Source organism: Hypanus sabinus, chromosome 6, assembly GCF_030144855.1.
Source record: "Hypanus sabinus isolate sHypSab1 chromosome 6, sHypSab1.hap1, whole genome shotgun sequence".
Classification (NCBI taxonomy): Eukaryota; Metazoa; Chordata; class Chondrichthyes; order Myliobatiformes; family Dasyatidae; genus Hypanus; species Hypanus sabinus.
In genome coordinates this window covers 56,947,764-56,965,002 of record NC_082711.1, presented here as the reverse complement: position 1 = coordinate 56,965,002, position 17,239 = coordinate 56,947,764, and the positions used below count along the sequence as shown (strand labels likewise).

General features: G+C 41.6%; 1 pseudogene; it reads left to right on the top strand.

Moving 5' to 3' along the window:
* Window positions 1-6,669: 6,669 nt before the first annotated feature.
* LOC132395155 (sin3 histone deacetylase corepressor complex component SDS3-like) lies at window positions 6,670-7,700 on the top strand (annotated as a pseudogene).
* The last annotated feature ends 9,539 nt before the right edge of the window (window positions 7,701-17,239 follow it).

Below are 17,239 nucleotides of genomic sequence, written 5' to 3'. Positions count from 1 at the left end.
AGTATTGATTGAGGTGATGTTGTTGTGTTACCATTTTGTGATGATGGTGATCGTGGAGGAGATGCTGTTGTCAATCCAAACTAACTTAGGGAAAAGTACCATTGACTGTGCTTAGTTTAAAATAATTTTATTACAGAATTATGCTAATTATAGACTGTAAACACTGTCAATAGTATGTTCTTTCTCTGCATGAAGTTAGGCACAATAAATTAAGACAAACAGCTATAAGGCAGGTAAATTATCTTCCACCCAACTGTAACAATTATTACTGACTTACTTATCCTTGCTGAGTGTGGATTTTAACACACAGCTGATGAATTGCAGGAAATTGCACGTAAAGTCAAATATATTGGATATATTAGCAATTTCTTCAATAATTCAGTTGTATGAAATTACATGTTCTGCTATTTTAATGACAGTGTTGAGCTTTGGGAATACTGGATTAATTCTCACATTGAATTTAGCATATGTTGATGCTTTTGACATTACCAGCGGAAGGGTGCAGGAACAGAAAACTGATCAGACAGCCATAAATGAACTGGAGAGCAAGGCTTTTAAAGCTGGGGCTCACTGGTAAATGTTTTGGTTGAATTATCTAACACTAATGCCCACCCAAATACCATTAAACCACCATCTTAAGCGTACCATTTAACTGCCACGACACTCAGTTATTATATTCTCCAGATGGTTGCCTTTGAGTTCTAGCCACCTGTGAATTATGCAGATTAAAACTCCAGGATGGAGCCATAGAGCCATAGAAAAGTGCAGCCCAGAAAGAGGCCCTTCGGCTCATCTATTCCATGCCAAGTCATTTAAACTGCCTACTCCCATCGACCTGCCCCAGGATCATAGTCCTCCCTGCCCTTACCATCCATTAACCTATGCAAACTTCTTTTAAACTTTGAAATCAAGCTTGTATGCACTCTGTGAGTCAAGAAATTTCCCCTCATGTTCCTCTTAAACTTTTCACCCTTCACCCTTAACCCATGGCCTCTAGTTGTAGTCCCACCCAGTATCTAATTGCTTGAAGATTCTAATAGCTTGGTTTCTGGTTTGTCATTAAGTCTCTAGGTCCTTGTTATTTATGGATCCATGTACTTAAAAGGGAGTGTACATCAGGCTTGCTGATAGGGCTGGGATTCAGATTGTGGACATGATACATACCTTCTGAAACTCAATCTGTTCTGTTTCTCTTCTCTCTTCAGAGTCACTGTGGCTCAGTCTCCTGCTCCCTTTAAGCTTAGCAGTTTCACTTGTTAATACCACTGTGTTATGTGCAACAAAAGAGAAGTAAAAGAGTGCTGGGGTAATGTGAGTAACATCTGGTAGTCTAGAAACTTGTTTGTCCAGTATCATCAAAGTCCCATGGTGACAGATGACCTGAGTCTCACTATAACTGTGACCAAAAGAAGCATCAATATGCTATGTAGAACACAAAACCATTTTAAAATGACTCATTTAAAAATAATAAATGAACAAAGCAAATCTAAAGGCAAATGTCTGCAATCTACCATAATCTGATGTACGGATGAAGTGTGTATCTTGCCAGCAGTAGTGTGGGAGGTGGAAAAGTGCTGATTTGACCTGTTAAAGAACCCCATCCTGAAAGGTCCCTATATGACTGTCGATAAACTTGGGCAATCTGACCCCAGACGGAGAAACTAGCCACTGGAACCTTCCTCTCTAATGGCCTTCTCACTTTCATGCAGCCACACTGATTCTGCTGCTCTGCCCAAGAACAGTGTGTACGAGAGATACTGAATTTTAGATTGTCCTACTTGCGTGCTCTGAAGCCGTGAATATGGGGTCTGCTTAGCAACTAGATTTCCAAACTGGGTATGGCTGTATTGCTAAGGAGTGGGGGGGGGGTGAAATAAATCTTTAAAAAGGTGGGCATAGAACTTCATTTTTATTCATTGCTTTTCATTTGGAGAGTGATAGTGCACCACACTGTTTAGATGCATGCAGTCTTCCCTTCCAAGTACCATGGATCATTAGACATGACGAGCTAAAAGCTGAAAGGTACACACACAGTCTCAGCACCCAACAGTTAATCGTGCATACACATTCCCATCTGGTTCATATAGTAAGGGTCTCCTGCAGTCCTGTTGGATTGGAAGTTCCAGACTTTGAACAGTGACCATTATAAAAAGTGATGCTTTCCTTTGGCAGGTTGTCATGTGATTTGGAAACATGACATGATGATATCATCATGTACCTGGTGCCTATAACCTTATAAGTGATGCAAGTTGTGGACTTGAGAGGTGCTTCCAAACATGATGCACATAGACACTATAGACCCAATACACTGGTGACATAAAGAACAGAGATTAGGCAAATTAAGTAGGTTACCTTGTTTTCATTTTGGCTTGTTTTATTTTTGTAGATTCTGCATCTGGGCAAATAGAGAGTATTCAGTCTCAGTGACATATCTTGGCGGGACACCAGGAAGGTTGAAGGCAAGCCACTCATCAAGAAATAACTGGTCTCTGACCAGCTTTAATGGCCACAGTGATTTTGTGGTTTGTTTTGGAAATTCACAAGTATTAATAGTAGTGCATTTTATGACAATAATGTCACAGAATGTTAAAATAGGCTTATTAGAGTTTCTCTCTAATTAATGCCTAGCACATGTGGGTAAGAATCTTTCACATCATTAAGTAGTTATCGCAGGGATCTTGCTGTGTCAATTGCTTTATTATTTGAAGACCTGAGCATAATCAGCACTAAGCAGTCCCACCTGGCATGATGACAGATGGAATTTCACTGCTAATATTAGTTGAATCTAGAACACTGCTTGAGGAATTCTGGAAGCGCATATAACTCAATTGCATCAACCACAACAGTTTTCTTTGGATCAAGAAATATTCCAGTTGCTGGTGAATTTCCTCACTCATAGTTACTGATTTTAATTTCAACAGGACTAGAGAATGATGTAACATTCTTTTTATGCCACACAGTATCCTGTAGTGTTCAGAGCTTATGTGCTTCCTAGTCAAGAATGTATCATGGTTCTTTAGTTGGCCCATAGCTGGAAGACTATCAGTGACTGAGGGGAGACTATACATCTGCCAGCCAGCAGTTCAAGATCTGGAGATGAGACTTTTCTTCCCAAACATATTTAGAATTCTTGAAATGCTGTGTCCTTGAGGAGTTCACATTTCTATATATAAAATGAAGAAGACACCAGGGGTCTTTAAACTGATGACTTGAAGTGGCTGGAACAAATGCTTCCATGTGTGAGTGCTTTGATTGAGCAATTTGCTCAGTAAAATACTGCCAATTAGTATCACTAAGGTCTTTAAATTTCCAATGGCCTCTACTCTGCAGGGTTATATCTTGCTTTATTAGAATGTTTTGTTTCAAAACAGTATGCTACAAGGTAACCATTGTAAGAGAAGTGAGTTTGACAGTGGGATTTTCAGTTGCTACCTGCAATAGATGCATATGTTCCTCTCTAATCCAACATAATAAACCAGAATACAATTCCTATTACACTGAGAAATGAATTGTGATTTCAGCAAAATTGAAACAGACACAAACTATTCAAAGCCTATAGCAAACTTTCCTTGAGTTAATGGGGAATTACCCTTATAGAGTTATAGGTTGGTTGTTTGGGTACATAATGTAGCATTGTTTCTGTTAGTCATTGCTTATGTTTCTGCTGGAATATATCTGAAAGGACGATTTTACCAGCCATAAAAATTAGCCTAGCCTTTCCATGTTACATAAGTATTGTTCAGTTTGGAATAAATCTCTTTCCATAAGTAATAATGTTGCCCAAGTTGGTGATTATTTTCTGTCTATGTACTGGGTTGAATTATTATTACCACAACAGCATTGCTCAACTAATACATTTACTTCCAATTGCTTAGTCCATCATTTTAATAGGTGTTAATATGCATAACTCATACTTCAATTTTACTCATTCACCTGTTTACATACTGTTACAATAAGATAAGTTTGAATTAAAATTTATTGTGTAATAAAGCTATTTGTATGGGGTTTAGAGTAATGGAGAATGTACTGTATAGCCTACAGTATAATAAGGGACTACTTTATGTTTTAGTTACACATTGTTGAATGTGCTATTAGGCGCATATTGAGCATGAGCTATTAGGCATGTGTTGATCTGTACGTGAGTGTTAAGAGTTTGGTTTTCTGCCAGTAAAGAACCATGAAACTTAGCTCCTGTCTCCAGCATTTTTATTAATAGTATTGTTGTGTAGCCAACAAATTGGCGACGATGTTAATGAACCTACATTGTGTCAGAACTCCGTGTTTTAATTGATAATGACACTCAGAGGAAGAGTGCAAGGAATGAGCCAAGGAGCAGGAGAAGGAGGCAGAGCAAGGACATGAATCTGAAAGGAAGTGGGAGCACAGCTGGGGTCGGGAATGTCGGGAGACCAAGAGACACAGTCAGAGCCACAGCACGTCCAGCCGAGATCACAGCCGGCACTGATGCCCAGGGGCTGAGGGTCTGCCTTCCCCAGAAGAGAGATAAAAAAGAGTGACACACACACATCTAGCTCATGGCGCTAGCAAAAAAGGACATGTGAATCAAAAAGAAAACAGGGGGAAAATGGGGTTAAATTAGCATAACAAAGATGACGATGATTGGAACCATTAAGCATTCGATAGTGGCATTGAAGATTGCTCAATTCACTTTGAGAGAGTGGAGTTATATTGTGAGGCTAACGGTGTTTATGATGACAAGAAAGCCAGTGTCTTACTCAATATTATGGGAGCAAAAACATTTGGGCTGCTACGGAGCTTGTTAACCCCTGAAAAGCCAGCTGACAAAATGTTCAAGCAAACAGTAGACACTCTCCAACAGCACTTAAATCCCAAACCACTGGTCATTGCTGAAAGATTTAAATTTTGCAATCGGAATCAGAGCAAAAATGAAAGCATTTCTGAATATTGTGCTGAATTGCACAAATTATCAGAACACTGTCGATTTGGAGCTGGTCTATTGGACACATTAAGGGAGGTCAGTGTGCGGCATGCACTGTGAAACCACACAGAAGAATCTCCTGGGTGAAAAAGACCTTACATTAGAGAAGGCGCTAAACATTGCAATATCAATGGAAACATCAGCATGGAGTGCTTCAGAGATACAACAAAAATCTCTGGAATATGCTACGAATAAGATGTCACTGAACAGAAATCAAGGAAAGAAATGTTACCGTTGTGGGAACATGTCACGTGGCCCTGATAACTGTTGGTTTAAAGACAAAGACTGCAGAAACTGTGGTAAACAGGGCCACACTTCAGAGTATGCAAGGCTAGTAAACAGCAGAAAAAGGACAAAATACAGAGAAACAAGAAACCCCAGAAAAGAAAACATAACATTGTACACAAAATGGAAGAAAGCAGTTCTGAAGAAAATGACTCAGATTAAAGTGAATTGTCTTGTCTGCAGCTTCACATGTGAAAGACACAGATGATCGAAGAGTAATATGGATCACTCCACATGTGGCAGGTGTGAGACTGAAAATGGAGTTGAACACAGTTCTCAGCTTTAACAGTGATCTCTGTACACTGTTATGAACCCCATAACTGGGTTACTTACCAGCAAAGATAGAGAAGTCCGTTGAAGTCTGATGATACTATTTTTAACAGTATTTATTAGTAAAAATACACAAAAGTAATATCAATGCAAATATACAGATAAGATACATTGTCAATACTAAACCTAAAAGTGCAGGTATAATAATAATCAATAAGAAACAAGCTCTATCGTTATCTAGGTGATAATGAACTGTCCGATGGAAATATACAGTTCGTTTCAGTTCACACAGACTGCCATCATTTGTTTGTCGCTGTGTTGCAATTGTTGGAGAGAGAGAAAGATAGAAGAATGGGAACAGTTACCGCTAAGTGTTTTGCCAACCTTCCTTTATGATTTCGATCCATCGGTGTCTCATTGCTGTGGCCGTTCAAGTATGACCTCTCCTTTAGCTAAACCGTTCTTCCGTGATGAGCCTGCCACCCAGGCAAGGGAGGACACACATGAGCTCTCACCGGCTTTTGCTATAAAGTGCTGTCACGGGATTTCTAGTGTTTCTCCTGGTGTGTCTAAGGGGTGTTCCCCAGACCCGTCTTTTATCCTCACTCACGGGGTCTCAGATGTCAATCAGGTTGGGATGATGCAATCCCTCAACCAGACCACTCTGGTTGTCCCCTGAGGGGTTTCAATGAACAGTACAGTACTCAATACACAATTTCTTCTCCAAGAGACAATAGCAGTAATCAGTGGTTCCGTTTCACTTATGTCTGGAGACATTCTACCTGGTTGTGTATTCCACGTCTCTCTCTCTCTCTCTCTCTCTCTCTCTCTCTCTCTCTCTCTCTCTCTCACATTTCCTGACATGCTGTGTACCTCTCTTATTTCCTGGCATGCTGTGTATCTCTCTCATCTCCTGGGTCTCATACCCGAAATACTAGCGATCTTGTGATTCTCAAAAAGGAGGGGGCGACTCAGAGTTGCTCCACATTCATAACAACACAACCACAAACAATTGTTTTCTCACATACCTCTGAAATGAACTAAACTACCGCTGATGACTTACAGAGGACAGAAGGTGCATCCCAAAGGTAAAATTAAAGTGACAGTGACCTGTGGAGACAAAACACAGCAGCTGAACCTCTATGTACTGAAAAATGGAGGACAACCGTTGCTGGGACGTGAATGGCTCAGAAATCCAGTTGGATTGGCACACCATCAACGCACTAGACTTGTCAACAAAGGAGGACAGCTCAGCAGGGAAAATGTCCATAGCTCTCCTCTCAACCATATTCGACTATTACAATGATGAGGAGGAGCTAGACAGCGATGATGATGAGGACAAATGCAATATCCGTGGCTGTGATTCAGATGAAGATACAGAGGATACAAGGGAGACAGCTATTGCCAATAAGCAGGATGATGAATACTACCTGAAAGTAAAAGAGCAGCTGTACTAGGAGAAATTGATATCTCTCAAAAGACAGCTACAACAGTTACAGGAAGGCACTTTGCAAGAGTATCAGAAGAGGATGAAGAAACTAGATCGGCGATACAAGGAAAGAATACGAAATGCAGAGCTTTTTCTGCAACTGGAGACAGAACAAGTGGAAAGGAATTATATTAAAGAGAAGAAAGCAGCAGTGAAGGAAATTGAAGATAAAAATATTGAGTTAGCAAGAAAGAAAAATGGTGATTGAGAATGAGAGGCTAAAAATGGAACTCACAGGAGATTCTATGGAGGTAAAGCCAATAATGACTAGGAAACTAAGGAGGAGACCTAATGACCCTGTTCCAATTACCAACAAAAGACGAAAACCTACACCTGCACAACTAAATTACTTGTTAACAAATGAACAGATAATGGAAGATCTGTGAACTCTCAATAAGCTTAAATCTCCGAAAAGACTAGCATCTCGGTCTTTCCCAGCACTCCTGCTGAATCACCAGCACAAAGATATGAAGCACGAATAGAAGATGGAAAGTTTTATTAGGATTAGAGATGGTGTCATAAAAGTTGGGCTATTTATTTGGAATCTAAGGAGAATACGAAGATTGGCTGTGTAATTAGCTCAGTTGGAACAAATGAGAAGAATTGGAATTGGAAGACAAGTGATAGCACAAAGATGCATATCTAGGACAGCTGCACAGAGGAGTCTTCATTATACAGAGGCGATGGGCTGCCTAGAACTCTTAGCAAGTTAGAAGAGCACATCTTTTTAACTCTCTATGCTCAGAGGTCAATTTTTCATGGCTTCTATATGGAAATCTATATTAAAACAAACAAGATGTTGACAGATGTTACCCAGAGAGGCAGAGAAGACCTCCCCAGAGACATGAGTTACAAATGGGTCTTAGACCAAAAGTAAAAGAAAAGGCTTGTTAAAATTTGATATTATCAAGTTACTAAGTAAACAAATGGTAGGTGTTTGTATGTTAAGGGTAAGCATATTGGATTAGCATAGTGCCCCAGTATAAAAAATAGTTGACACACTATTAAAATAAAAGGAGAGGAGTGTACCGTATAGCCTACAGTATAATAAGGGACTACTTTATGTTTTAGTTACATGTCGTTGAATGCACTATCAGGCGTGTATTGATCTGTACGTGTGTGTTAAGAGTTTGGTTTTCTGCCAGTAAAGAACCATGAAACTTAGCTCCTGTCTCCAGCATTTTTATTAATTGTATTGTTGTGTATCCAGGCCACATACAACAGAGAATAAAACTTCAATTTCATCAGCTTTAAGTTCATGATACACACTGAGAGTGGGCTTTCACATTTTCATAATCATGATTGTGACAGTGCAGTGAGAATTAAACTCTGCAAGTGGAACAGTGATTCATTTAACATTAATCCAAAAATACAACTTGTTAGCTTTAGATTTCAGTCTGCATACAGTGAGAAAATTTATCTATCTATCACAGCATAGGCCCTTTCAGCCCTTCGAGCCATGCCGCGTCAACAACCACCCCCACCCCCGACAAACCCGTTTAACCCTACCTAGTCACAGAACAACTTACAATGACCAATTAACCTAACCAGTACATCTTTGGACCATGGGAGGAAACTGGAGGACCCCATAAAAACCCACACATCCCACAAGCAGCATATAGGGAGACTCCTTACAAGACAGCACTGGAACTGAACTCCAAATTTCAGAACGTCCCGAGGTGTAATAGTGTACCACTAACTGCTACCCTACCATGGTGTGGCATGGGTAAATTCTTCAATTTGCTGTCTTTCATTTAAAATAAATCTTAGTTCATTAGTTTTCACTGTTTTTTGCATAATGTGATGCTAATGTTATAAAGAAACAGTTCTTTAATGGAACCCAGAATTCACCAATCAGCATTGTACAAAACTGTCATAAGAAACATGAATTAGAAATAGAGTATTTTGTTGATTCTACAATTAAAGTAGATTATCAAAATGTTGTGATAGTGATTATTTAAAAATATGATAATATTTATGAAATGGACATCCACAGCTTTCCCTAATGCTTGCAATTGTCCAGTATCATCAGAAGCCAGAAAATAAGTCACATTAGTTTATTTAGAAAATTCTAACCTATTAATTATCCAGCTTTCAACAGATCTACATTTATATATCTATGAGGAAGCTTCGTCAATGTTAACCATTATCTACAATGGATAAACTAACTTATCCAAGTAATAAAGTTTCTTTTGGCCTTCAAAGATCCTGACATGCCAGAACTGGCTATAGAGCCAATAAAAATGGATTGTGAAAAATTGCCAGCTGGTGACTAGCATAGAAAAGTAATCTTATCGTCCTGTGTGGAATACTCATACTAAACCGCATCTTTCTCCTTTCATTACTTTAACCAAAAAATGACTATAATACATTGTAACAACACTAGAAACTCTAACATATAATTGATGAGTTTTTATTACCACACTTAAATATTACTCACACTTCAAAAAAGAGAATGAAAGCACCACAATATTGAAGGAAAATAAAAGATGCCTTGGGCCTATCAAGGTCCCAAATGATGAGGTTTTATCACATTCTACAGCTGCAGTCAAATTGAAAAATGATCATTTTACTTCAGGTACCTCCGCAGTAATGAAAGAATGATTCTTCCAGTGATACTTCCTGCTTGAGAGCATGAACTTGTAATCGTCAATGGTGTTAGGGATTGTTAGGCATGGGTCTTCTTTCAGGAATTATGGCACGCAAGTAGCAATAAGTTAATACAAATGAGAACGAGCCTTCAGTCTAAGACAGGGTGAGCTGCATGAGTACACAGTATGATCTGAAGAGAGCGATTTAGGTTGGCTTGATTTCCCAGAAAGGCGAATATTCAGAAAAGTTTCTTTCAGTTGAGTTGTGCTCCCATTTTAAGTACGTAATTCTGCAGAGCAATACTTAGCATACTTCTATTCCAAGGATGTAATGTTGAAACTTCATGAAGCTCTGGTGACAAGGATGTAACGCTGAGACTTTATAAAGCACTGGTGAGGCCTCACTTGGAGTATTGTCAGCAGGTTTGGGCCCTTTATCTTATAAAGGGTGTGCTGGAACTGGAGAGGGTTTAAAGGAGCCTCACAAAAATGATTCCAGGCTTGAATGGCTCATCATATGAAGAGTATTTGATGGCTCTGGGCCTGAATTCACTAGAATTCAGAAGAATGAGGGGTAACCTCACTGAAAGCAATCAAATGGTGAAAGGCGTTCATAGTTTGGATATGGGGAGGATGTTTCCTGTGGTGGGAGAGTCTAAGACCTGAGGACACAGCCTCAGAATAGAGGGGCATCCTTTTTAAATGGAGATGAGGAGGAATTTCTTTAGCAAGAGAGTGGTGAATCTGTGGAATTCTTTGCCACAGGCAGCTGTGGAGGCCAAGTCTTTATGTATTTTAAAGCAGAGATTGATAGATTCTTGATTGGTCAGGATATAAAGGGATACAGGAGACTGGGGCTGAGAGGAAAACTGGGAAAAAGGGCCTAATTCTGCTCCTATATCTTATGATCTATGTTATAGTCTTTAAGAGAGTGACTCTGAAAGAATGCTATGCTGAATAATGACCTTTTTATAGCAAAAGCTCAAATTTTTGTATAATTCATTCACAGTCACAGCCAGTGGCTATATCCCGATGCAACAGGAGGAGGTGGTAAGGTATATGCCTCACCAGGTACTGCTACATCCTAATTGACTGTATGGGCAGTGGAGGACAAAAGCAAAAGAAAGGTTTTGATCAGCAAAGGTTGGGGAACTTAGTGTGCTCTGTGACCCACAGGGATTCAATGAGACAATTGATTAGGCAATATCAATGGTCAAGAATATCACCTACCTACACGCTCAATCTTCTTCTTAAAATGGCTCATCAGGAAATCGGAAGCAACATCTCAGGAAATGACCAATTGGTATATTTGCCTGTTGCACATCAGCCAGCCCTTTTCATGCACAGAGACATATAAAACTGAGATAATTTTGTGCAAGTGCTTTTTTGGTTTGTGCTGTGCATCTCTAAACTTTGCAAACTGAGGTCTGCCCAAAGTCGAGTCTGGTTCAAAATGATTCTGGTTTCTGGTGTGATTAGCTGAGATCTCCAGCCAGGCATGTTACTTTAAGTCGTGAAGTCCTGTATCTAGGCATTCCGCTACAAAATGGACTTGAGGAAGAATCTCCTTCTCTATAGGAGATCAAAGGATGTGAATTAGAAAGTGGAAAATACAATTTAACTCGGGTCGGATAAGCTTTCAAAAAATTAGCTGCTCTGAAGCACAGATTTTAGAATTTGTAAGTGTGCAACAATATCCCACTTTTACTGTGTATCTGAAAAATTAGGATAAAATTTAAGAGGGATCAGGCAAAATGCTTTAGATAATCCAGAATAGAGTTAATCTTCAGTGGCTCAAAAGAATTTTGAGAAGATAAAGGAATAAGTGAGAAGTGGAATTCACGTTCATCTGAAGTGAAATGTAAATGAGGAGATTGGAAATTCAGGAAGTTACACATTTTTCATTAAAAAATGTATCTTAAATGGAAATAGGCTTTGGACGAGCAAAGGAATTGTGGTTCAAGGTTAGAGATTATTAAAATATATCAAAACAATATCTCAGATTGATAAGGTACTTTTTAATTGAATTTAAGTTTGTATTGGGCATATGAATATTAAAAATCAATGCTCTGATAAAAACACAATGATTCCTATTAGTGTGCTATGTGCAGTATTATACCCTAAACAATAAGGGTTATATTGAAGCATTGGAAAGAGTACAATGTAAATTTATTAGAATCCTGCTTGACAAGAAGAAGCACAAATAAAAAAAAATTGACATAAGTTTTTTTAAGTAAAACTGAAATGTTTAAAATTATGAAAAGATAACATAATAGGATCAGATAAAGATAAAGAACAGCACCAGAAATTGATTATTTTTTACAGCTGGGAGATGACAGATTATGAAGGGAAGAACTTAAGCCCTGGTTACTTACAACACAACTTATTTGCATATTGAACCCTGTCTCCAAGATTGAAGTCCACTGAAAAAAATTCTGCTTTGAGTTTAAAGTCAACACCAAGAAATAAGAATTTATATCAAAAGGTGTGACATTCATTTTTAAATATAGCACTTGAAGCAGAAGTTAGTCAATATTTAAGAACATAAAAATTGGAGCAGTTGTGGTCACATGGGAATGCCCTGTTATTCATTTTGAATATGTCTGATCTGAACTCAGCTTTATTTTCCTACAAGTGCCTTATAACCCCTGCCCCTCTACAGACTATAATTCTATCTTCCTTTCTCAACATATTCAGTGTCTCAGCCACCACAACTTTCTGGGATAGAGAATTCTGTCAGGAAATGTAGAGGAGGCTTGAGCCAAAAACAGAACACTGCAGACGATTCAGCAGTGACCAATAACTTTAATAACAGACCACAAGATAAGAAGCCATGAGGGGGACACTAAACCAGAACAGAACAGAACAGAACCTAAGTACAACGGGCAATGAGGTAACCTTCAGGTAGGGAGAGTGAAAGCTAGAAGCAACTGGTTCAATGAGTGAACAAGGACTGTGGATGAGTAATGATGTTAATAGGGTGCAGGCAATGGGTCTGGAATGGGGTCAGGTGACTCCTGTTAGCTGGGTGGAGAAAGGGAGGTGTCTGTATGTGCAGGCTGGGAAGTGTCATTGGGTGCAGGCCTGACAGGACCCACCCCACCCCAAAGGCTAATCCCTTACAGCCCAGGATGATCCAGATGAGTCCAGTGGAACTCATCAATGAGTGAAGGATCCAAGGTGTAACTGGATGACACCCAAAGCCTCTCTTTCAGACCATACCCTTCCCGCTGACCAGGTACGGCACATATCATTCAGAGTGACGTGAATCCATCAACCAGCAAACCACGTACTCTGGACCACCTTCCACCATCCCGGTTTCCAGAGTTGCAGGCTCAGGAAAGGTGAGTAGTCCATAGACGAAGGGCTTGAGACAGGGCATGTGGAAGAGAGGAGTGAGCCTGAGGAATAGTGGCAACTGGAGATGGCAAGTAACTGGATTGATGTGAATGGGTATCCTGAAGGAAGCAACTAACTGGTGAGTAGAGGCAGATCCTGGATGGACAGCCAGACACATTCCCCAAGCCATAGTAGTCTTGCTGGTCACTATCAGCGGTTGTCCTGGTGACTGTAGATGCAGTTGGTAGCTCTGTGTCTTTCTCCAAGCATTCTGGTGGTGGAAAACCAGAGCTCTGGTGGACAGGACCTCCTTGGGGAACAAAGAGGGTTGGTAGCCATGAAACACTTCAAACAGTGACAGACCCATGGCAGAGGAGGTGTGTAGATTGTGGGCCCACTCGGTCCAGAGCAAATACTTCTTCCATGTGGTAGAGTTAGGGGTGGTGAAGCATCATAGATATTTAACCACTTGCTTATTGCATCTTTCTGACCTTCAGATGATAGGCAGAAGATAAACTCACTGAGGTGCAGAGATGGGAGCAGAAAGTTTGCCAAAAGAGGAAGACATATTGTGAGCCCCAATCCAACATAATGTCCTGAGGGAAGCCGTGGAGGCAAACTACATGCTGGAGAATCAGATGTGTCTTCACAGCAGCTGATGGAAGCTCGGTGGGGGGTGGGGGTGGGTGGAGCACCCTCGGGGAATTAGTCCTCCACTGTCAGGATCACTATGGCCCAATTGCAAGGTGGCAAACCTATGATAAAATCCATGGTGATGTGGGGCCACAGTCATCGAGGAAATGGTCAGGGATTTACGAGCCCAGAGGGCCACTATTTAGTGGAAATGGTCCAGGCACACTGAGATCAGTGCTTCTGTGATATGTTGGGCCATCAGAACCAGTGTTGCAGAAAACCCAGAGTCTGTCGTGTGCTCGGATGGCAAAAGAGGGGTGAGCAGTGGGTCCAGTGGAGAGAGTGCATAGCCACTGGCACATACATGCCATTGTCAGGGGTGTTGGCCAGAGCAATCTTGTGCTATAGGGCCTGTCAGATCTGGTTTTCAAGATCACGGATGAGGATCTGAAGGGATGGAATGATGTGTTAAGGGTTGGTCTCTGTTTTACCTGGGTCGAACTGTCGTGACAAGACATCCGCCTTTGCATTTTTAGAACTGGGTTGGTAGGAGATGGAGAAGTTGAATTGCTCAAAGAAGAGGGTCCAGTGAGCCTAATGTCAGTTGAGTTGCTGTGTCTGTTGTATAGTGTTGTCTGTCATCGGTCCAGATCAGGAAGGGTTTGATGTTTCCCATCAGCCAGTATCTCCATTCCTCCAAGACCCATTTGATAGCAGGTAGTTCTCTTTCCTCTGATCCATAATGCCACTGGGTAGGATAGAACTTGTGTGAAAAGGCGGCACAGGGGTATGCCTTCCCATCCAACCTCGCTGAGAGAGGATGGCCCTGTTGCCTACAACAAATGCATCCACCTCAACCACAAGAGGTCCGGTGCAGTTCGGATGATGGAGAATGGGAGCGGTGGTGATGTGTCTCTTGGGATCCTCGAAAGTGTGGTCCACTGCATTGGACCAGGCTGTGCCTGAGGTAGGTGACTTAGTGAGGGAGGTGAAAGGAGCAGCAATTTGGCTATAGTTTCTGATGAAAAGGTGGTAGAAGTTGGTGGAGCCCAAGAAGATTTGTAATTGTATGAGGAGGCATGGTCGGGGACACTCAATGATGGTACATATTATCTCTTGGTTCTTGGTTATGCCTTGGGGAGAAAGGATGTAACCCAAGAAGGAAATGACTGTGGTGTGGAACTTGAACTTTTCTAACTTGAAGTATTGCTGGCTTTTAAGGAGATGTCGAAGGACTGAATGGATTTGACAGCCATCTTCCACTTATTCCCTTGCTGGATTCAGATCAGTGTGTCACTGCTCCATAGATCCAGTTTGGTGAAATCTGGGCCTTGTGGCGTGTTTCAAGTGCACCGTCTATCAAGGGTTGAGGGCATCAGTTCTTTGTGGTTATTCTGTTGAGTCCGTCGAACTCAATGCAGGAATGAAGACCTCCATTTTTCTTTTTGACAAAGAAAAATCCTGCACTAGCTGGGGACTGGACAGGTCAATGAAGCTGTGCTGTAGTGCTTCAGCAATGTAGTCTTTCATGGCTTGGACCTGAGGAGGAGAGAGGGAGAACAGACTTTTGGAGGGGGGGGGTGCCGAGGAGAAGGTCAATCACATGATCACGTGGTCTGGCAAGTGGTAGACTGCTGGCTTCCCTTTTACTGAAGTTGATGACTAATGCTGCGACTAACTCCTGTAGGAGTTTGATGAGGTTGAGGGTTTCCTCAGTCTCCACAGATTCACAGCATGAAGTTAACTGAGGTTGCAAGTGGGCAGTCTGACAGGTCGGTCCCAACTCAGCAGTGTACTTAATGACCAGGCAAAATGGAAGTTGTGAGTGGAGAACCAGGGGTAACCCATGATGAGAGGAGTTATGATGTGAAGGAATTGAATGGACTTGCGGTGCTCTCCACTGCTCATGTGCATCGGCCACGTGCATGTTCCAACTAAGGGACCCCATGGGACATCTGTAAATAACCATGATGCTGTAAGGGTGAGAGATGGATTCAGCAGGGAGTCCAAGCTCCATACATAGAACCCAATCCAGAAAGTTGTCAGAATCCCCTACAGCGTCCTGTGAAGCCCAGCGAAGTCTAGAGGAGGACAGAGAGAGTGAGGCAACCTATGGTGCTGGAACTAGGGGCTGGGAGAGTTTACCAGATAGAAGGCCCTCGTTTCTTCCTGGAGGTGTCATTTTCCAGGATGATGTGGGCATTTGATGCGTTGCTGGTTGGCTGTTCCACAATAGGCACACGAGTTGTTTCTTCACTAATGCCTGCGTTCCTGGGGGATGAAGGGAGCTGTCCCTAATGGCATTGGTTATGGGGGTTTTGCAACCTGATCTGGTTCTGGGAGCAGAACTAGGGATCCAGATGATGACTGGGAGGTTTGTTTCATAAGCCACTTGTCAATATGGAGAGCCAGACTGATGTGACATTCAAGGCTGACATATGTCTCCTGGATGGACAACTCATCCTTCCAGTACTCCGAGAGGCCATGATGGTAATGAACCAACAGCTGCTCCTGCATTCTGGCTGCACTCAGCCACAGGGTCCTGAATTCCACAGTGTAATTAACACAGAGCATGAATCATAGAAATCAACAATACATTACAGGCCTTTCGGCCCACAATGTTGTGCCGACCTTGTAACCTACTCTAGAAACTGCCTAGAATTACCCTACTGCATAGCCCTCTATGAAACAGGTGAAGTATCAGATCTGCTGCCTCCCCTTCACTTCTCAAATGATCAAAAACCTGGTGCATCTCAGCAGTGGAATCCCCATATCTATTGCAAACTGTGGATTTGCTGTCCTGTTTAGCGACAGCCCAAATCAAGGCTTCCCCAGTCAAAAGAGATAAGGAAGGTAATCTTGGCCCGGTCCATAGAAGACAGAGATGACTGGAGCTCAAAGTGTAAGAAGCACTGGGACAGGAAGTCATGGCATTGAGTTGGAGATCCACTGGAGCCTTGGGCACAGGAATCTGGGTCTCAGAGACAGGAAGTGAACTGGTGATGAGGTGCTGTGCTGAAGCTGAAGGTTGAGACTGGCAAGCCGATGGTCGATTGTTTCCTCCTGCTTCTGAATAGTGAGTTCACGTCAGCAGCTGATTTCCTTAAGATGAGCATACCCTGCTGGGTCAATCAGTGTGTCACTCATCCTGTCAGGAAATGTTGAAAAGCAGGGCAGCAGAGATGATGCAGCAGTGAGCGACAACTTTAAGGAGAGACTGCTAAATAACAACCCATGTAGGGACACTAAAAGAGAGAAGAACCTAAACACAACTGACAATGAGGTCAACTTTAGGGAGGGAGAGTGAAAGCTAGGAGCAAGTGATTGAAACCAGCTGGTTCCATGAGTGAACATGAACTGTGGATGAGAAATGGCTTTCAACAGGCTGCAGGTGATGAGTCTGGAATGAGTGCCAAGTGAATCCTATTAGCTTGGTGGAGTCTGGGAGGTGTCAGTGGGCACAGACCTGACAAATTTCAAAGATTCATGATTTTCTGAGGAAGAAATTTCTCATACTATGTTAAACGTATGATTCCTTGTCTCCTTGGATTGAGATGACACCTTGAGGGAAACTGACGATATCCTTCCAAGTCAGTGTGTTGCTTCAAGGGAAACTTCCATGCTCTGTCTTTCCAGCTAGTAGAGGTCAAGGGTTTCTATGATTGTATACAT